This window comes from Phoca vitulina, unplaced genomic scaffold (assembly GCF_004348235.1).
Source record: "Phoca vitulina isolate PV1807 unplaced genomic scaffold, GSC_HSeal_1.0 scaffold10, whole genome shotgun sequence".
Taxonomy (NCBI): domain Eukaryota; kingdom Metazoa; phylum Chordata; class Mammalia; order Carnivora; family Phocidae; genus Phoca; species Phoca vitulina.
Genome location: NW_022589713.1, coordinates 2861751 through 2884508, shown reverse-complemented (window position 1 = coordinate 2884508; position 22758 = coordinate 2861751). Strand labels below are relative to the sequence as shown.

At 38.9% G+C, this 22758-nt stretch overlaps 1 protein-coding gene across 5 annotated transcripts in view; it reads left to right on the top strand.

Moving 5' to 3' along the window:
* The window catches only part of KCNAB1 (potassium voltage-gated channel subfamily A member regulatory beta subunit 1), a 256454-nt gene that overhangs the window by 195470 nt on the left and 38226 nt on the right, over window positions 1-22758 (top strand). The gene's annotated exons all lie outside the window — the stretch shown is intronic.

Sequence of the window (22758 nt, the reverse complement as noted above, 5' to 3'; positions counted from 1 at the left end):
AATATGACATACAGTTACACATTTTCAAAGAATTAGAATAGGGCAAATTCTATTAACTATTCAAAATTATACTGAAGATAAATTTGTCCTTGATGATTCAAAAGGTGGTCCAGGATCTTATAATAAATCAGGTTCTATAAAGGTTTATTCTTGCTATAGGGTTATAGAAGTTATAGAAGTACAAATGATTGTACATAGGAAAGTATATATGAATTTTTCTGTAGGTTGCATTTCTGACAAAATATTATGGAAATTATTTTCCTTGCCATTTATCTCTTAACTACAGAGAAATGTTAAAAATATATTTTTATATATCTAATTTTCTCTTAGAGCCTTCTGCTTTCTTGATTCTGAGTAAATCAGGAGTTTATCATAGAACAATATCAGTGTTGGAAATTCATAATAAGAATTATCCATGGAAATGACATAAAAATGCATATTTTTATCAAGGCGAAGAATAGGTATTTCATAAAGCAGTCATAAACATCTTATTAGTGTAAGAAGTGCTTATTGCAAGGATAACATGATGTCACACTCTCCTCAATGACACATTGAAAGAGAACGCTAAAACTATCTGATAAACAAAAGTGTCAAATAAAATGCCATTTGGTGGGGACTGTGAAAGACTGAAATTGCTTCCAAGTGCCTAGTGCCACTATTTTCCTCTTTGGAAAAGAATCCTTTGCAATTACACCATGTACAAGATAGAAAAACATTTGGGATTTTCCTGGGTCTCTCTCTTTTTTTTTTTTTTTTGCCCATTTTGCGCATCCTGCCCCTATGTCTAATTTTAGAGCTATAATTCAGGAATCTCTCAAACAGAAAACATTATAATTTGCATTCTATACCTATAGAAGGAGGAAGTTCTCAATTAGGATCTAAGCTATGTGATATTGATAAGATAATGGTGTCTTTTGTGTGAACATTATGTGTTGAAGTTTAGTAGAAGGGAGCTTCAGAGTGCTAAACAAACCAACGGCAACAACATTCGAAACACCAGATTGCTGCCCAATAGAATTTGTAACTGCAGCATTGTCCAGCCTTTGCTAGAATTGGAGAACATGTTAATTTTCCCCGCGTTTCTCATATAAAATTCCACAGAGCAGAAAATTTTATCAAGCTATTTTGTCAAGAGTCACTGTCCAAGTTCAGAAGTCTAATGAAGGAGGCCAAACAATAGAAATTTGCACTTGATGATAAGATCAAGGAACATGGCATTTTGTAGCTCTGCGGCCATCCACCATTTCAATGCTGGAATGTAGTCGGCTCTCCCCACCCTCCACCAAAGGGATCCACTCCTAGCTGGCCCATCAGGCTCTAAGGCTTATTCCTCTGGGAGGATTTAGCAGGGACATACCAAAGAAATTCCTCAAGTAGGACTTGTTCCAGATTGAAATCGCTTCCCTGTAATTTCTCCCTGGCTTTCAGAAAATGTGTATCCTCACACTTAGTACACTAATTTGTTCCAAGGTGGGCCTGGTGGAGATGCTGGTGTGATACTAGTCTCTGGAAACTTATTCTCTGCTTTTTGTGTCTTCTACTTTACTGTAGCAGAGGGCAGCACTGATCTGGGCAATAGAGACAAGAAGAAATAGGAAATAAAAAGAAAATGAGAACTAGACAGGGATTGCCAGGAGGCCTTGGGTACATTTGCTCCCTTAAAAATGGAAGAATATGGCATCTAAGCTATTTCTGGATTCCATGTTGTTATTAAGATTCATTTCTGCCATGAGTTTCTAAGTCATAAGTTGTGTGTGAGTGAAGGTTGTACATGTCCAATGGGGTCTACCTCAGAGGGCTATTAGTGTTTCTAAAAACAGCACAGAAAGTAAATATTATGTATAATCAGAATTACCCTTCAAAAGCCTACAGTAGTTCTTTGTTAGTCAATGTTACTCTATAGTCTTTAATTAGTTTTCAATTTCCTCTGCAAATATAGTGACAAAACCATGACTGGATACTTGCCCAGCCCCCCAACCCCCCCTTTTCTAATTTTTGTAATGGTCAGAAAACCCTTAATATCGTTCACATACTTTTCTTTATTTCAGCAGCTCACACTGGCAATTTTAGGCTCCACTGCATCCACTCCTGTCTAATATAAGTGATGTAACTGTGGCTGCCAAGTGCATAGTGATGAAGTGTCATATATTAAATCTACATATGTTGGCACTGTACTGCGTTTGTGTGTCTGGGTATCTCATATCAGACCCTTAGCCTTTGAAAATCATTTTTATTGGTTTCAACCATTCCTATCAACTCCGTGGAGCCACGGCACATGCTAAGCTATAATTTTGGTGGGGCACCTGGTTTAAACCCCAGGGACCTAATGAGAGAGCCCAGCGCAGCTTTCTGAGACACGTTTTAAACTTTGATTTAAGTTTATTAAAATGCCAACCCATTCATTTGATTTGCACCTTGAAAGGATTTTAATTGGGAATGTTTCTAAAATAAACCAAGATGAGTGTCATTCAGTTTCTCCATATCCTATGGCAACCAACTGAGCCAGAAAAAGATGAGCAGTGGCATCTTCTTCATAATATATAGGCATCATATATCCAATTAGTTGGTGTCTTCCCTTCTTCTTTAGAAAACCAGTAGACAAAAAGTGAGCCCTCTCAAAAGAATGGCTGTAAATTCCAAATGTGCCATCAGTGGAGAACGTGGTTAAGATGCTTAATTTGCAATCTGCAAGCCTATGCGGTGCAATTACATTTTACAGCATGGGACGATGTTCCTGACAACAGAGGGGAACTCTTGTACTTTTCCCTCTGTCCTTCTTGTTTATTTTTTCTGGTTCACCTAGTAGGAAGTCATTTTTCTTTCACAGCATCTGCCATACCATCTGTCTCTTCTACAATATCTGGCATCGATGGTGTGTGTTTCAATCCCAGAAAAAAAAAAAAAAAAAAAATCAGCCCCGTATCCCATTTCTTCTTTCTTATGCTGCTGTGTTCTTACCAGAGTCACTGACAGTTCCTTGTGCTCTCTGCTACTCATATTCTTAATTCTCTCATTTCCATAAATCCCAGCGTGTATTTCAGAATCTTCTCCTGAGCTCATTATACAAAAGAAACTTCATTCCAACATAAGTCAGGCTCGAAAGGGATAGACACAGAGCATTTGTGTGTGTGAGGACCTGTATTAGAGGTTTTTTGGTTTGGTGTTCTGTCATTCCCAAGTGTCAGGCTAATTTCTCTCTATATACCCTTCTCATTGTTCCAGAGAGTGAGTGAGTGAGCATTACTAGAGGGCAGGAGTCTACAAACCATGGACTACTTGTGAATAACAGAAAAAAAGAGGGGAACTGTTTTTGTTTGCATAGCTTTTTATTTTTTTTTAAGATTTTATTTATTTGACAGAGAGAAAGCAGGAGGAGCGGCAGGCAGAGGGAGAAGCGGGCTCCCCGCAGAGCGGGGATGAGAATCCATCCCAGGACCCTGGGATCACGACCTGAGCCGAAGGCAGACACTCAACCGACTGAGCGACCCAGGCGCCCAGTTTGCGTAGCTTTTTAAAAAGGAAAAGAGAAATCCCACCAATGTGTTGATCTGAGAATATGATGATTTTTTAATGAAATCATATTTTAATTTAAAAAACATTTGGAATTCAGCCTTCTAACTTTTATTTAGAGCTTTTTGCCAAAACTAGTTAATCTCACAGACTCCCTTAGTCATTAGGTGTTTTCCCAACCTAATTACAGTTCCATTTTTTTTTTCCTGCTAGCAGGTCAATGCAGACATAAACAACACAGATTGTCTTTTTTACTTATTTTTTAAGATTTATTTGACAGGGAGAGAGAAAGCGCACAAGCAGGGGGACAAGTAGAGGGAGAAGCAGACTCCCCACTGAGCAGGGAGCCCTGAGGGGCTTGATCCCAGAACCCTGGGATCATGACCTGAGCTGAAGGCAGACGCTTAACTGACAGAGTCACCCTGATACCCCCAGATGTCTTTTTAAAATAAGAGAGGCAATATCAAATTAGCTTCACTTAGTTCCCACAATATCATCATGTCAAACAGCCCATTCCATAAGTATTTACTTCCTGCTAAGCCATCTTGTTTGGTGTCCCCATATGCAAGCAGGAATCCATAGATATTGGATTCTAGGTATCTAGGATATCCAATGACAGCTCAAAAAATACCAGAAAGTAACACACGTTTCAGCATCCCAAATTTTCTCTGTTTTTCAATTCCAGAACACTGGATCTAGATATTTAGATCCAAAGCAAAGTTTTCAGAACAAAAATTTAATGACCTAAAAACTAGAAATGTCACCTAAGTACAATGGATCATCCTTCTGCCTTTATATTTTATTATCGTCCCTGAAAGACACTCTCAATCTTTCCCCCAAGATATAATGATACCAGGCAGAAATCTTCTGCAAATAGTCATTAGCAGCACTAATTATTATGCAAGTCATATGTGTATTTTCAATTTTCTATTACTTTCAAAAGGTAAAAAGAAACAGATGAAAATAATTGTAAAAATATATTTTAGGGGTGATGGCTGGCTCAGAGCATGCAACTCTTGATCTCAGGGTTGTAAGTTCAATGCCCACATTGGGTGTAGAGATTACTTAAAAATTTAAAAAAATCTTTAAAAAATACATATATGTATTTTCAATTTAACCTGATATATAAAAAATATTATTTCAACATGTAATTAATATAAAAATTATTTTTTAAAGATTTTTTATTTATTTACTTGACAGAGAGAGCACAAGCAGGTGGAGTAGCAGGTAGAGGGAGAGGGAGAAGCAGGTTCCCTGCTGAGCAAGGAGCCCAATGCGGGGCTCGATCCCAGGACCCTGAGATCATGACCTGAGCCGAAGGCAGTTGCTTAACCAACTGAGCCACCCAGGCACCCCAATATAAAAATTATTAATGAGATTATTTTCACACTAAGTCTTTGAAATCTGTTGTGCTTTTCATGCTTATAGCACATCTTAATTTGGATCAGCCACATTTCAAATGCTTCATAGCCACATGTGGCTACTGACAACTGAATTTGATCGTACGCAGGTCTATAAACTCTATTTCCAGTCTAGCAGAGCAACAGACACATAGTAGGTGCTCAGTAAATATTTATTATGTGGATAGATGGATAGATGGATGGATGAATGATTGGATGAATGAATGAATAAGTGTTGAGCAATTGAATGAGTGAAGCTCTAAAGTGAAATAGATCCAACTTTATTTTTCTCTACTTGAAAACCTATTTTGGTTTCCTAATATCTACAAACATTCTGGCACCTGATCTGGTTCAACATATTTCAGGGTGATGTTGAGGACAGGTTGCTGGCAAACATCCCCAACACACTCTTACATTCCGTTTCTCCTCATCAGCAACAACAGTAGCCTCCAGATGCCAGGTCTTTCTCCAGAAATCTGACTGATACCTAAATGAGCAGAAATGAGTGGAGGGATGATTCTTTGGCAGTTCAGCTGAACCTGAGGATTACTATATCAAATTAAAATTATCTAATGCATTTCATTTATGACCCTGGCCAGGATGCTCCTGAGAGTCTCTAATGCCCATCAGATCAATTTAACCTTCTGGTTTGAAAGGCCGGGACAGCTGAGTTTTCAAGAAATTAATTTGGAGAAAATGATTTTCATATCCAAGAAGATGAGCCAAAACCTACCAACTCTGTGGCAAAAAAAAAAAAAAAAAAGAGCATTCCAATTTTATTACATCAGTTTTATTTGCATTTTAACTGCAAATTCACCAAAAACTGGACTGCTACTTTAGACCTATTCATCTGATGCCTTATCCTTTACAAAACAAGTCATTTAACAAAAAGAGATATTTCTTTCATCTGTTCTAAGAAACAGCATTGGAGATGGTTGGATTCACTTTGGGTTCTTTCGGTCTCTAGTATGGCTTTTTAGAAAATCTCATGCTGTTCACTGTGGGCCTCCTTCTCATTGGGACAGTTATTTCTGCAAAGTGGACTGGGGGAATCTTAGATGGGGGGCACCGCTTCAAATCCTGACTTTACCACTTACTATACTGTATACCAGCGCAAGTTACTACCCCACTGAGGCTCAGGTTCCTCACCTAAAAATAGAGGCAACACAGAAAGTGACTTCTGACTGAGTTAACAGTGTGGGCACAGGAGGGTGAAGCAAACAAGCCCCTTTTCTAGAATGTCCCTTATAATGCATATACGTATAAAACTCCACTTTTTCTAAATTTCTTCTCAGAGGTTACCATAGGAGAAATCCAAGGCCCTGAAATTATAATGTGATGAAAATAAAATAAAGGTTGGCCAGGCTGCAGAGGCAACCAGGGTCTTCAGTGAGGCCAAGTGGAAATCAAGACACAGTCTTGGCAGTGGAATTTTCTTCTAGCCCATCATTTCTCCCTGGAATTTTGTTCTGAAATCCTCCACGTCCTTTACAATTAGTGTAATCATAGATTTTCCAGGGCTCATCAATTCAGTCGAAAGGCAATCTTGAGACTGTGATTTTATTTTCAAAAGTGTATCTAGAAAAAATTCAATAATAGATCTACTTATTCATTCAGTTGAAATTCACTGAATATCTACTATGTTCCAAGCACTTTTCTGTTCACTGGGAGAAGCAGAAGTTAATAAATTAGGCAAACATCCTGCCTTATAGAAATTACATTCTTGTGGGGGAGACAGGCAATAAGTTAGTAAGAAAGTTACATTAGATAATAGTATGAAGAAAAAAATAAGTCCTGGGAGGAGGATAGGAAGTATGGGGGGTAGATTTTAGATAGGGTGTCCAAGGGAGGTCTGAGAAGGATATGGGGGGAATAGCCTGGCCTCCACAAAATGGGAAGGGTATAACTTTGGAGTCAGACCCTAATTCAGATCATCTGTCTATTTCTTCCCAGTTGTATCACTTTAGACACATTATTTAACCACTCTTATCCTTACAGATAAGTTTCCTTATCTATAAAATGAAAGTATTAATTTCTACTTTATAGGGTTATTATGAAGATTTTTTTGGAATGATATATACAAAATGCATAGAATGTTGCTTAGTACACAGTAATTACTAAAAAAGTTAAAGCTATCTTTTTTTGTTGTTCCCGTGTGCATGGTCCTGCTGTAAATTTGTCATGTGGGGAATGACCTTGATGTCCTAGTAGCCTCCAAGTCCACTACCAGGCAATCCTGGAGATCCCAAAAGAGAAAGGCTCACACAACAAATTAAGATGCATGAATCACATGGCTGATTAAGTCAAGTAAAAAGCATAGTGAGAAGCAAGAGGGGAGAGACGGGGGCAATTAAAACAATTAGGATAGAGTATAAGCAGATAGAGGGACCCAACGACCGGAATCTAGGGGCACGCAGTGTTTGTATGGCCTGTTTTCTCTCTCTCTGCCACATTGGCCTTCCCAATGGGGGTGTGGTTATAATGATCAGATTCAAGATTTGGGCAAGGACGTTCAGTAGATAGCAGGTGCCTGGGTCAATCATACACTTGCTCTCTTGGAAAGCCTCAAGGACAAATTCACCTGGCCATTAGCTGTAGCTCACCAGGTAGCCTGATGCACAGCCATGGACTCTGCATTTCTTGTGCACAGGATTTTCAAAGCCAGAATGGGATCACCAATAGGGCTGATTTAAGACTTTATTTGAGTCTTCATATATTTCATGTATATTTAGTATACCTTGAATGTTTGGTGTCTTATACATTGGATACATTGTGAATATCACATTTTTCCATCCTTCTACCTCTATACTCAGCACACACACACACACACATTTCCTACTTTATCTATGGCTACTGTGACTCAGAGGTTACTAATCCCCTGAGTCATACCATATACATTATGTGAATTCTGCCTGTGTCTCACAAGCTACTTGTTTCTCTACCCAGTTCCATTTATCCTTCTTATTTCTCTTACTTTGTTGAACAGGACTGAATAACCTTAAGTAACACTGCAAAGGCATGTTACAGAGGTCACCACTCTTAGTTGGTGACATGCTGCTTCAGATATGTAGTCTTGTAGGGGCGTCGAAAAATTGTCCAGAGTTAACAGAGCCCCTCCCCCCCCCCGCCCCAGGGTCCTAAACGTGGATCGATCTGATATGCATCAGAGCCCCAGTTAACAAATTATCTTTTCCACCTGGGTTCCATAGAACAGGAGCTTTACGAAAACTACCTTTGCTAGAGCATACTGAGAAATTAAGAGGGCCAAGGCTGCAGAAAATATATGATTAGCTGGCTTTAAAGAAATTATATTCCAAATAATTTGTGATCATCTAGTACTGTATGTTGTGCTTTCTTTGGATGTCAAAGATTCCCAGCCTCATTTATAAAGTCCTGGTTAGAAGGGAAGAAGCTAAAGAAGCGTATGCTTATATTCTATGCAGTTTAGCTACTTCCTCTGTTGTCTCCCTTTCTTTGCCCTTTCTTTGAGACTTAAGTGAAGGCAGAAGAGATGCAACCCCTATCATTAGGAAGAGAATGTGGGCCATGTGTCTGGAGGTCTATTGTACCTCCTCACCACAAATCTGTGGCCCTCACCAAGCTCAGAAAGGGTGACTTTTTGGTTTTCTTTTTTCTTAAGTTGTTTTTAGTCAAGAAAGGGAAAGGGAGATTGAGAGAAAACAGACATGGCTTCTGCGTACCCCAGCTGTCAGGTGGAGACAGAGCTGCTTAGTATTCTGGAGCTGTGGGTTTGTGACTCATGTGAACTTCCTTCTGTGTGCTTTATCATCTCCCTAGAGTTGTGACAAGAATTACCTCCATATTCTGAGGGGATGTCAACTCAGTCTCAGGGGAATTCATCTCCCTAAGTTCCTTATTGTGCTGCAGCTGATCCATAGTCACATGCGGAGGATTCGGAGACTAACATTATCCAGTGCCCTAGCCCAGGCAGGTAGGGCGGTGGATTTTAGCAGCCGGTCACTTCACAGCATCTCACTCAGGGTTTGGCCGCATGCTGCTTCAATCGGGTGAGCAGAGCCCCTTGTGTCCTTGCTAACCTGGCATTCTCAGACGGTGGGGATAAACAAATATGCTTCAGTCTCTCTCTTACTTTCTGGGGAAAAAAAAAACACCAAAGTAATGAGAGGGTAAATGGCTTTGTTAACCCACCTCCCCCCTTGGGGTGTTGAATATGTGTTGTGAAAAAATATGGGGTCTGCAATCAGAGGAAGAGGGTGCTAGTCTTAGGTGTGGGAATTTGGTTGAGTAGCTCAGACTTCCTGTTTCTCAGTTTTTCACTTGGAAAATGGCAAGAAGGAAAACATTACCTTGCTGGGACATTTCCAGGATTCTTGTGACGATAACATGAGGTAATATAAATGGAAATGTTTCATATACTGTAATGCCCTGTACAAATATTTTGAGGTTGTTGTTGTTACATAAATTTACAATTTTAGGAATACAGATGCATAACAAGGTATAATAATTGAAGTTTCAACCAGACACTAAGACACGATTGAAAAGAAATTTCAAAGAGAGGTGCCAAATCTCTATTTGTATACTTGCAGAGGAAATGAGCAAGAGCTAATTCCATGTCTTTTTTCTTCCGTGTTTTATTTTGAGAAATTAAAAACCTATGGAAAAGTTGAAAAAATAAACACCCAATATTCTTCACCTCGATTTGCCAAATTGTGCTGTATTTTGCCTCTATTTTGCCCTTTCATTATGACATTTTGCCCATACATACTTCTATCTCCTGAGAACAAGGCATTCTTCTGTACAACCATAACACAATCAGCGCACTCGAGAACTTTACCATTGATACACCACCATATCTAATATGCAAGCCATATTCCTGTTTCCTGAAATATCATTTATAGGATTTAGTTCTTCTTATTGTCATTTGTTTTTGAGAGGGAAGTGGATCCATGATGTTTTTTCAAATTAATGTTTTATTTTAAAATCAAAACTGTTTTTTCTACTACATCAGCAAAATCCAAATCATTTTTCCAGTTCCAGTATTATTACATCCTATTACAGTTTTTCTTACAGTCAAGATTTTAAGACCAAAGCCCTCTTGTACATATGACATTGAAAAAGAGAACTGAAATAGATCATAGGTCAATGTGATATACTGAACAATGCAAAGACTTTGAAAATGGATAGACAGCTCTTTGTCCTGACAGTAACTCATAGAAATCCTGTGCTTTAAGAAAGTTAATATGAATTTCTGGTTCTGCTTGTCCTCATCTCTAATACTGAAGAAAAGACGAACACATCAGCATGTGTTAGTGCAGACTAAATGGTATAATAATTATAAAAACACAGTGGATAGTACATAAAGGTGCTCAATATGTGTTAGTTATTACTCTTTTTTAAGTTTCTATTTTAATCACCTGGTGTTCATCATGCTTCTTAATTTAATCCCCATCACCTATTTCACCCATGCCCACACCTCTCTGGTAACCATCAGTTTGTTCTCTAGAGTTAAGAACCTGTTTTTTGGTTTGTCTCTCTCTCTCTTTTTTCCCTTTGCTTATTTGTTTTGTTTCTTAAATTCCACATATGAGTGAAATCATACAGTATTTGTCTTTCTCTGACTTTTTTCACTTAGCATTATACTCTCTAGCTCCATCCATGTCATTGCAAATGGCAAAATTTCATTCTTTTTTATGGCTGAATAATATCCCATTATATATATTATATACATATATCACATTTTCTTTATCCATTCATCAATCAGTGGATACTTGGGCTGCTTCCACATCTTGGTTATTGTAAATAATGCCGCTATAAACATAGGGATGCATGTATCCCTTTGAATTAGTGTTTTTGTATTCTTTGGGTAAATACCCAGCAATATGATTGCTGGATCTTAAGGTAGTTCTATTCTTAACTTTTTAAGAAACCTCCATACTCTTTCCCAAAGTGGCTGCACCAACAGTGCATGAGGGTCCCTTTTTCTCCACATCCTCGTCAACACTTGTTTCTTGTTTTGTTGATTTTAGCCATTCTGACAGATGTGAGGTGATATCTCATTGTGGTTTTGATTTGCTTTCCCTGATGATAAGTTATGATGAGCATCTTTTTATGCATCTGGATGTCTTCTTTGGGGAAATGTCTGTTCATGTCTTATGCCCATTTTTAAATTGGATTACTTGTTTTTTAGGTGTTGAATTGTACAAGTTCTTTATTTATTTTGGATACTAACCCCTTACTGGATATGTCATTTGCAAATATCTTCTCCCATTCCATAGGTTGCTTTTTAGTTTTGTTGATTATTTCCTTTACTGTGAAGAAGATTTTTATTTTTATATAGCCCCCCCAATTTTTTTTGCTTTTGTTTCCCTTGCCAAAGGTGACATATCTAGGAAAAATGTGGCTATAGCTGATGTCAAAGAAGTTATTGCCTGTGTTCCCTTCTAGGATTTTTTATGGTTTCAGGTCTCATATTTAGGTCTTTAGTCCATTTTGAATTTATTTTTGTGTATGGTATAAGAAAGTGGTCCAGTTTCATTCTTCTGCATGTTGTTGTCCAGTTTTCCTAACACATTTGTTGAAGAGACTATCTTTTTCCCATTAGATATTCTTTTCTGCTTTGTTGAAGATTAATTGACCATATAATTGTGGGCTTATTTCTGGATTTTTCTATTCTGTTCCATTGATCTATATGTCTATTTTCGTGCCAGTACCCTACTATTTTGATTACTGCAGCTTTGTAATATAACTTGAAGTCTGAAATTGTGATGCCTCCAACTTTGCTTTTCTTTTTCAAGATTGCTTTGGCTATTTGAGGTCTTTTGTGGTTCTGTACAAATTTTAGGATTGTTTATTCTAGTTATATGAAAAATGCTGTTGGTATTTTGATAGGGATTCCATTAAATGTGTACATGGCTTTGGGTAGTTTAGACACTGTAACAATGTTTGTTCTTCCAATCCGAGAGCATGGAATGTCTTTGCATTTCTTTGTGTCATCTTCAATTTCTTTCATCGGTATTTTATAGTTCTCAGAGTACAAGTCTTTCATCTCTTTGGTTAGGTTTATGCCTAGATATCTTACTATTTCTGGTGCAATTGTAAATGGGAGTTTTCTTAATTTCTCTTTCTGCTGCTTCATTATTGGTATATAGATTTGCAACAGATTTCTGTACATTGATTTCGTATCCTGTGACTTTACTGAATTTATCAGTTCGAGCAATTTTTTTGTGGAACTCTACATGGAGTTCATGTCACCTGCAAATAGTGACAGTTTTATGATCACTGCAGATTTGGATGCCTTTTATTTCTTTTTGTAGTCTGATTGCTATGCGAGGACTTCCAGTACTATGTTGAATAAATGTGGTGAGAGTGGACATCCTTGTCTTATTCCTGACTTCAGGAGAAAGGCTCTGTTTTTCTGCATTAAGTATGATATTTGCTGTGGGTTTTTCATATATGGCCTTTATTATGTTTAGGTATGTTCCCTCTAAACCTATTTTGTTGTACTTTGTCAAATGCTTTGTCTGCATCTATTGAAATGATCATATGGTTCTTATCCTTTCTCCAACTGATGTGATATATCATGTTGATTGATTTGCAAATATTGAACCACTCTTGCAACCCAGGAATAAATTCCACTTGATCGTAGTGAATGATATTTTTAATGTATTGTTGAATTCAGTTTGCGAATATTTTCTTGAGGATTTTTGAATCTGTGTTCATCAGAGTTATTGGCCTATAGTTCTCTTTTTGTGTGTCTTTACCTGGTTTTGGTATCGGGGTAATGCTGGCCTCATAGAATGAATTTGGAAGTTTTCCTTTTCTGTCTTTTGGAAGAGTTTGACAAGAATAGGTATTAACTCTTCTTTAAGTGATTGGTAGAATTCACCTATGAAGCCGTCTGGTCCTGCACTTTTGTTGGTTGGGAGTTTTTTGATTACTGACTCAATTTCTTTGCTGGTAATCAGTCTGTTCAAATGTTCTATTTCTTCCTGTTTCAGTTTTGGAAGGTTCTTTGTTCCTAGGAATTTATCCCTTTCTTCTAGGTTGTCCAATTTATTGGCATATAGTTTTTCATAATATTATGTTATAATCCTTTGTATTTCTGTGGTTATTTCTCCTCTCTCCTTTGTGGTTTTACTTATTTGGGTCCTTCTTTTTTTCTCGATACGTCGGGCTAGAGGTTTATCAATTTTATTGATGTTTTCAAAGAACTAGCTCCTGGGTTCATTGATCTGTTCTATTGCTTTTAGTTTCTATATCATTTATTTCTGCTCTATTCTTTATTATTTGCTTCCTTCTGCTGGCTTTAGGCTTCATTCACTGTTCTTTTTTTAGCTCCTTTACACATAAGTTTAGATTGTTAATTTGAGATTTTTCTTCCTTCTTAAGGTGGGCCTGTATTGCTATAAACTTCCCTCTTATAACTACTTTTGCTGTGTGAATTGTTGTTGTTTTCATTTTCGTTTGTTTCCATATACTTTTTAACTTCTTCTTTGATTTCCTGGTTGGCCCATTCATTGTTTAGTAGCAGGTTATTTAACCTCCATATATTTGTGGTCTTTGCAGATGTTTTCTTGTGGTTGAATTCTAATTTCATAGGGTTGTGGTCAGAAATGATGCATGGTATGACTTTGATCTTTTGGAATTTGTTGAGGCTTGTTTTGTGGCCTAATATGTGATCTGTTCTGCAGACTGTTCTGCATGCACTTGAAAAGAATGTGTATTCTGCTGTTTTAGATGGAATGTTCTGAATATATCTGTTAGATCCATCTGGTCCAGTGTATCATTCAAAGCCATTGTTTCCTTGTTGATTTTCTGTTTAGATGATGTGTCCATTGACATAAGTGGAATGTTAAATTCCTCTATTATTACTGTATTTGTATTGATTAGTTCCTTTATGTTTGTTATTAATAGTTTTGTGTATTTGGGTACTCTCATGTTGATTGCATAAACATTTCTGATTGTTATATCTTTTTATTGGACTGTCCCCTTTATGATTATATAATGTTCTTCTTTGTTTTAAAGTCTATTTTGTCCAATATAAGTGTTGCTACTCCTGCTTTCTTTTGACACCCATTTGCATAATAAATATTTCTCTATCTTCTCACTTTCAACCTGCAGGTGTCTTTAGGTCTAAAATGAGTCTCTTATACGCAGCAAATAGATGGGTCTTGTTTTTCTATCCATTCTGTCACCCTGTATCTTTTGATTGGAGTATTTAGTCCATTTACATTCAAAGTAATTATTGATAGATATGTATTTATTGCCATTTTATTAATTGTTTTGTGGTCATTTCTGAAGATTTTCTCTGATGCTTATCTTTCTTTCATGGTTTGTGGTTTTTCTTTAGTGATATATTTGGGTTTCTTTCTCTTTATTCTTTCCATATTTATTAGTAGTTTTTTATTTATGGTTACCACTAGCTTTGTATATAACATCTTCTGCATATAGCAATATTAAGTTGATGGTTATTTATATTTGAACCCATTCTTCTCTCCTCCCCATGTTTTAGGTGTATGGTGTCATTTTTTATATCCTTTTATTTTGTGAATTCCTTGACTGATTTTTTATAGAAATATTCACTTTTACTGCTTTTGTGTCTCCTACCTTCATACTGTCATTTTTGGTCTTTCCTATTGACTCCAAGAGTCCCCTTTAATATTTCTTGCAGGGCTGGTTTAGTGGTCATGAACTCTTTTAGTTTTTGTTTGGGAAACTCCTTATCTCTCATTCTATTATGAATGACAGCCTTGCTGGATAGAGTATTCTTGGCTGCAGGTTTTTCCCATTCGGCACTTTGAATATATCATGCCGTTCCTTTCTGGCTTGGAAAATTTCTGCTGAAAAATACACTGATAGCCTTATGGGGTTTCCTTTGTATATAACTGCCTTCTTTTGTCTTGCTGCTTTTAATATTTTTTTTCTTTATCACTATGTTTTGCCATTTTAATTACAGGATATCTTGGATTAGATGTGCTTTTGTTGATTTTCTTGGGAGTTCTCTGTGCCTCCTGGATCTGGATATCTGTTTCCTTCCCCAGATTAGGGAAGTTTTCAGCTATCATTTCTTCAAATAAATTCTCTGCCCCCTTTTCTCTCTCTCTTCTTCCAGGACTCCTGTAATGCAAATGTTATTACATTTGATGGAGTCACTGAGTTTGCTAAGTCTGTTATTATTTTGCATAATTCTGTTTTTCTCTCTTTTGTTCAGCTTGATTAGTTTCCATTACTCTGTCCTCTAGGTGATTAATTCATTCCTCTGCTTCTTCCATCCTACTGTTCATTCCATCAAGCATGTTTTTCATTTTGTTTATTGAGCCCTTTGTCTCTGCTATGTTATTTTTATCTCTGTGTTAATGCTCTCACTGATGTCATCCACTCTTTTCTCCAGTCTAATGAGTATCCTGATGATCATTGCTTTAAATTCCCCATCAGGCATGTTACTTATATCTGTTTCACTTAGATCTCCAGCCGTGGCCTTGTCCTATTCTTTCATTTGGGACAAATTCCTCTGTCTTCTTGTCTAAGTCTCTGGGCCTGTTTCTGTGTGTTAAGAAAGTAAACTACATCTCCTATTCTTGAGAGCAATGGCTTTATGAAGAAGAGGTCCTGTAGTGCTCTGCAGTGTAGTGTCCTCTGTTCCCCAGGTCCTGGTGCTTCTGGGAGTGTCTCCAATGTGTGCTGCATGTGCTCTGCTATTGTGTCCTGGCCACTTTATCTTTCAGGCCAGTTATCTGCAGAGATTCTCTTTGCCCTTTGTGGGCAGTGTGTGGTCCCTGGTCTGAATGTGGCATGTTTTAACTAGGTGTGCTCTGGTCTGCTTGTGAAATAAGACATGTTGCTGCTGCAACTGGAACTGAAGTCTCACAAAACTCCTGGGTTGAGAGACGTGTTGGCAGGGGTTTGGGATGGTGTTCTGAGGTAGGGGCCCACTGGTGGGACTGAGGTAAGCGTGACTGGGAAGGGTGGTTCTTCCAGAGCACAGGGGGTGGGGCTTGGTGTAAGCAAGGTAGGTAGCAATTGTCAGTTCTTCCTGGTTTCCACAGGTGGCCCTGTGCTTATGCTGAGGGGCAGGGGAGGGAAGTGGTGCCTGCCAGTTCCTTTGTTCTTGGAGGGGTCTCTCCATGAAACTGCTTCTCTGGGACAGCTCCAGGATGAGCAAATAGCCTCCCCTCTGTGTACCCCAGTTGCTCTTCAGATCACTGTTTTCATGATGTATATCCATGGACTGTTTGCCCTGCCTTTTCTCTAAGAGCAGCCCCAAAGTCCTCCAAGCTCTCCCAGAGCCAAGCACACCACCCTTTAAAACTCCAGGCTTTAAGCCCTGCTCACAAAATTTGGGCCCTCTCAGTTTCCAAGCCAGTTGCTATGGGGATTTGTTTTCCCTGTGCATTCCCCTGTGTGTTGGTCTGTTGTTCACCTTTATCAGTGACCACGGCTCCCTCCTCTTTGCAGCAGCCACAGTCCATTTCTCTCCCAAGCTGCATCTCCACACTTCCTACCTTCTACAGTGTGGCCTCTTCTCTACCTTTAGTTGTAGAGTTTCAGATAGATTTCTGGGGTATTTAGGGTGATATGATTTCTAGCTAGTTGTATTCATGGGATGAGGCAAGCCTATGGTCCTCCTACTCTGCTGCCATCTTCTCTTCCTCTACCTGGATCCATGATTTAATTAAGAGTCCCACACTGTATTTAGTTTCATGGCTTTTTAATATTTTTTAGTCTAAAGCAGTTCCTCCACTTTTTTTCCTCTTTAATAACAGTGACATTTGAAAAAATTCCAAGCCAATTGTTTTCGAAAATGTCTCTCAGTCTGGATTGTCTGATCATTTTTCTCATGGTTAGATGAAGCATTTTTGGCAAGATTACGTAGGTGATGTTGGGTTCTTCTCAGTGTGTCCCTCAGAAGACCCAGGAGTGTCACTGTATCCCATTATGGGTCAGGTTAAGGTTGATCACTTGGTTGAGACAGTATCTTCCAGCTTTCCCCACCATGATGGTACTTCTTTGACTTGGTAACTAATAAGTAACCTGGGTGTGCAATTCTCTGAGACCACATGAATCACTGGGTCCTCCACAACCTGAGTTTAGCCTCTGCTGAGGATCCCTGCTTGCATCAGTTATTACAACGGGGTTGCCACCCATCTCCATTTATAAGTAGATATTCTTCAGTAAAGAGGAGCTTTCCCTTCTCCTCCCCAACTCTCATTGCCATCACTCTGGAGCTCCCTCACTTGCTTCAAGAATATAAAGGTTGAGTGAGAGGAGGAGAGAGGATCTAGTGAGAAGGGCACATCTGAAGAAAACTATGCCATGAGTACCAACCCACCTCAGCAGAAGGAGAGGACGGCCCCTTCATTTCAACCCTGGCTAGGGGTTGCAAGGCTACTTAGATTGTTTAAAACATGAGCCTCACAGTTAGGGAGTCTAATGGCTTGGGAGCTGACTCATGTCTGACAAACCTAGATGTGGAGAAATGGGCGCGTTCTCTCTAGTGGTACAGCAGGAGAGTGCGCCTTCCCTGGGGGTGATAGAGAGGGCATCTGTGAATGCTTCCTATGTGGGATTCTTTTGGGGTCTGTCCTCTAGGAGGACAGCCTCCTGGAGGGCGGGGAGTGGGAGGTGGGGGCTGGAGCTGAACACCCAGATCCGGCAGAAGAAGGGCCCAGAAGAGAAGCAGGAAGTAGAGGAATAGAGAGACCAGCCATGTCCCATTTCACCGCCCCTTCCTGCAGACTGCTACTCTAAGCAGGTTCCAGCTAGGAAAAGGAAAAGTATTTGAGTTTGGAGTTTTGATTGAGATCTATGGAGGCTGTATTTATGATTTTAAATGATGTGGGACCAGCCTGAATTCTCATCGGGGCCAAGGGATACCCGTTCCCACTGAATGTAAAGGGCTAGTGGAAGATTGTGATTACATTATCACGAGTCATGCTTGTTCCACATACTAGTTACATATGTTTACCTAATTTAAATCGATCTGACTTAAATTAAAAATGAAAAAAAAATTGACTCTTTCTTTAGTTTCAGAAAGCAAATTTGTTTGCTTTATAAGAAAATACCATTATGTTCAATATAATAGGAAGCTTAGGAAAACCTTGTGTGCTTAAAATTCAGGTCTCCACAAATTACAAAATAAAGCATCTGGCCACCTGTATAAAATGTATCCTTTATGCACAGACACCTCCCATACCCCACCAGGGCCCTTCCCCACAAAATCTCCCCAGGAATCTGAAGACTTTTGAAAGTTCATTTCTACTTTGGCGAGTAATTATTTGTTAAAGGTTCAAATCCTGAAAAATTATAAGCTACTAAACTTCAGCCTCTGCAGTTTGGAATTTATCCATCCTTTCTAAATGCATCCCTATGTTAGGTTTTGTTCTATTTTAAATTGTGAAAGGTGAGCTTGTGTTGTGACTAGCTTCAATGAATCCAATCATACAAAATTAGTGGTAATTAGATGAGATAGTTTTAAACAACTTTTGAAACCCTAGTACAGTCAAGCCAGAACTTACTTATATAAGAACATTTATTTTTGTTTTCTAAATGGCTAGCGGATGGAAGGGATGGATACAGGGAAGCAGTAGAAAGGGAAAGAAAACAAATTTAGTATCAGCAGAACTCTCTTTTACTTGGAGAAAGAAGGAAAGTGTTGTTATCATTAACATGGAAACTGGAAATATATTTGGTAATGGAATGAACCTAATTACTGCCTAGAAATGAGTGCTTTTTCTAATAAGAGGAAAGAACAAACTGACATAAAAATTCACACAAAGCTTAACAGAAACAAAAAAAAAGGGCGGGGGGGGGGGGGGATATGGAGACCAAAAGGGAAAACTAGGGAAGGAAAAAATGGTGAAATTTTTTTCTCCCATCCATTTCCCTACTCTCTTCCCAAGCACAAGACAAATATTGCAAGTCCCTTTCTCAAAAAACTGACAGGGTGCATTTTAAATGTCATCTTATATTACTCACAATGACCCAGAGAAGAACATGGTATACTAAAATAGTTAGGTCTAAAATTGGGCTCATTCATTTATTTATATTCAGTTAATATTATTGAGTGCCTGCTATACACTAGGCATTGTTCTTGATGCCTGGGATATATAAGAGAACAAAATAGACAAAGATTCCCACCCTTGTGAGATACATTTGATTTTACGGGAGAGACATGGAATAAACAATGAAACAAAAAATTAAGTTATGTAGACTGATTAGAAGATGATCAAGTGTTATGCAACAAAAGAAAAGGTAGAGCGGAAGAGTGAGGGTGGGGATGCTCAGGGAGTTGAAAGTGGTCACTGAGAAGGTAATATGCCAGCAAAGACCCGAAGGGGTAAAGTGAGTAACTAGGAGGGAGATAAGGACATTGTTTCTGGCGCAAAGACCCTGAGATGGGAGAAGCCTGTTGTGTTTGAGGAACATCATGGACACCAATGTGACTGCAGAGAGTGAAGAAGGAAGAGTAGAGGAGAAGAGTTTAGAGGGATTACAGAGACATTTGGCAGCCCTCTGAATTTTGAACAAAGCAGTGACATGACTTGACTTACATTTCAAAAGGATCCCTCTGTCTTGGAATTAAATTGAATTATAAAGGGGCACATGTAGGAGCAGGGAAATGCAAGGAAATAATTGTAGCAATCTAGCTGAGAGATAAGATGGCTCAGATGAAGGTGCAAGCTATGGAAGTGTAGAGTTTGAATAAATACTGAATGTAGAGCCAGAAGAGCTCCTGATGGGTTGGATGTGGGTGTAACAGAAAGAGAGGAGTGGGGAATGACTCCAAGGTGTTAGGCCTGAGTCACCAGAAGGATGGAAGCTACCAGAAGCTGCCATTAACTAATATGGTGAATACTATAGGTGGAGCTGGTTTGTGGGGGAAGACCAGAGGGCTTGAATTTGAGATGTTCATTAGACATCCAAGTAGAAATGTTGAGTGGGCAGTTGGACACTGAATCTGAAACTCAGGAGACAGGCCTGGGATGGAGATGTAAATGAGGGAGTTGTCTGCATGTTAAAGATATTTAAAGCATTGAAAATTGGTAAATCACACAGGGAATAAAAACAGAAAAGGCAGGAAAAGGATATAGAAAGAAAGGACCAAGGACTGAGCCCTGGAGCTCTCCAATCTTCAGAGGCTGGGAGGAGGGAAAAAGAACAGGTTAAAAAAAAAAAGAAAAAAAAACAAAACAAACAAAAAACATATCAAGGAGGAAGATGTGATTGACTGTATCAGCGCTACTGATGGGTCAAGACGGATGAGGACTGGGAATTGTCCATCAGTGTTAATGGTGAGAAGACAATCAGTAACCTTGACAAGAGCAGCTTTGGTGAAATAGGGAGTGGGTGAGTGAAAGCCACCCAATCTTTGAGTCCCAGTTTCCTCATTTGGAAAACAGGGAAACCTCTTGGTTTAAGATCACACAGTAAAATATTTCTGCCTCTTTCTCTTAAAAAAAAAAAAAAAATCACCCAATAAATAACATACAGGGCAAGCAACAGAAATAGAAACTTCCTTTCTGATAAAAGTAGAACACAGCTGGAAAGCCAGACCCTTATATATGAAAGTGGAAAAAAGGATGGAAGAATTGTAAACAACTTAGCAGAACTGAGGGAAGATTTATTGGAAGTGCCCACAGGTGAGAAGCAAATCAATCTCCACTGTGCAATCTCAGAATGGTTAGAGCATTAGATGCACCAGCACCACAGGATGGGGGTGGGGCGGGAACTGTAAACAAGGTAGTTGTTTAAAAGAACAACAGAGCTATGAAAGTTCTATGTCCCCAGGTCTGTAGGCAATGAAGAAAAGCAAAAGGTACATAAACTGGTTGAGGGGCTGTAGTCCAAGAGATACTGGACACAAAGGAAGGTGGGGCTACGCTGGGAAAAAAAAAAGATTAGGAAGTGAGACCCCATACCTCTCCTCTCACTTACTTCCGGGTCACTACAGCCAGGTTACACTTTCCCCAGGTAGAATATAAGAGAATATTTCTCTGGAGAATATTTTTTCAAGGAAAAAATCTTAACAGATATGGACATTGTTGTGGGAGAAAACCCCAGTGGGAAAAAGTGGCAAGTCCGCTCATTGTTCCCACAGGGACTCGCACTAGTTGACAAGTGCCAACTGAACACAATTTTAGTGCTTTATTTGTAACCATGAACAGACACCCAAGAATCACCTGACATTCAAAGAGAGCCTCTAATATGAATTTTTTTATTTTTATTTTTTTTTGGGGGGGTGGGAGGGATGGGGTGGCTGGGTGATAGACATTGGGGAGGGTATGTGCTATGGTGAGCGCTGTGAATTGTGCAAGACTTGAATCACAGATCTGTACCTCTGAAACAAATAATGCAATATATGTTAAGAAAAAAAAAAAAAAGCAGGAGAGGAAGAATGAAGGGAGAAATCAGAGGGGGAGATGAACCATGAGAGACAATGGACTCTGAAAAACAAAATATGAATTTTTTTTTAAAAAAAGCTCAAGTAAATAGAAGAAAGTAATGCAAAAGAGAGTAATCCAAAGATACAGAAAATTCCAAAGAAACTATAGTTAACATACTTGGTAAGAAAAGATACTGCATCACTGGAAGAAGAACAGAATGAAAGATCAACAACAACACAGAATTAGAATTTTAAAAATGTAGAGATTGGAAAATATAATGGCTAAAAAACTTTAACATTTTAAAAGTCAATAAAGATGTTGGACATTAAAGTTGAGGAAATATTCCAGAAAGAAGGGGGCAGGGAATGGACGATACAAGTGAAAAAATAACAAAATTCAGGTTTTGTCCTGGAAGTCCAACATCTATTCAACTCGAGGGAACAGATAAAATGGAGAAGAGGTAGTCATCAAAAAAAATAATACGGGAAAATTTCTGGATTTGAAGAACATGAGACTCCAGATTGAAAGTGCCCACCAAGTACCCAGGACAATGAATGAATAAAGTCCCACACAAAGGAAAATCATAATGAAATTTCACAACTGAAAAGATAAAGGAAAACATCCTAAAATGTTCCAGAGACTTGGGGCACCGGGTGGCTCAGTAGGTTAGGTGTCTGCCTTTGGCTCAGGTCATGATCCCAGAGTCCTGGGATTGAGTCCCGCATCAGGCTCCCTGCTCGGTGGGGAGCCTGCTTCTCCCTCTCACTCTGCCTGACATTCCTTCCCCTGTTTGTGTTCTCTCTCTCAAATAAATAAATGAAATCTTAAAAAATAAATAAAATATTCCAGAGACTTGATAGAGTACACATATGAAGGATTGAGAATAAGGATTGCCTCGGAGTTTTCAACAGCAAAATTGAGAACTAGAAGGCCAGGGAGCCAGCCTTCAAAATTCGAGGCCAAAAGATGGTGGGCAAATCTCCCAACCAAGGCGGAGGAAATAAGAACCTTTTGACGTTCCTATCTCCCAAACACAACGCCTCAAAAGCTACTGGGAAATATGCTCCACCAAACGGAGAGAATAAAGCCACAAAGAGGAAGCCGCGGGATCCAACTCCAATTAGAGGAAGAAGGGAATTTCCAGGGTGAGGGGAAGGGAAGCGCCAGCCCAACAGCTGGACAGCAGCACAGAGCGTGCGCAGTGTGGGCTGCAGCCCGAGGATGGCAGCCTCCAGGTGGGGCGCTGCCAGGAAAAAGAAAAACAGAACTGAGTTTCTCACCAGCTTGACCATGTGGAAAGAGACAGTTGCACAACGTATGGGAAGATTGAGCAAAGCTCCAAATAAAACTGTTAATGAAGAAGCTGTCAACTGAAGGAGAAACGAGAAGTTATAGAAGGAAGGCAAGATGATCACTGTAAACTATTTTGCTCGGCAGTGGACACTAAATAGGGAGTCATTAATATGAAGACACGGAATAGGAAC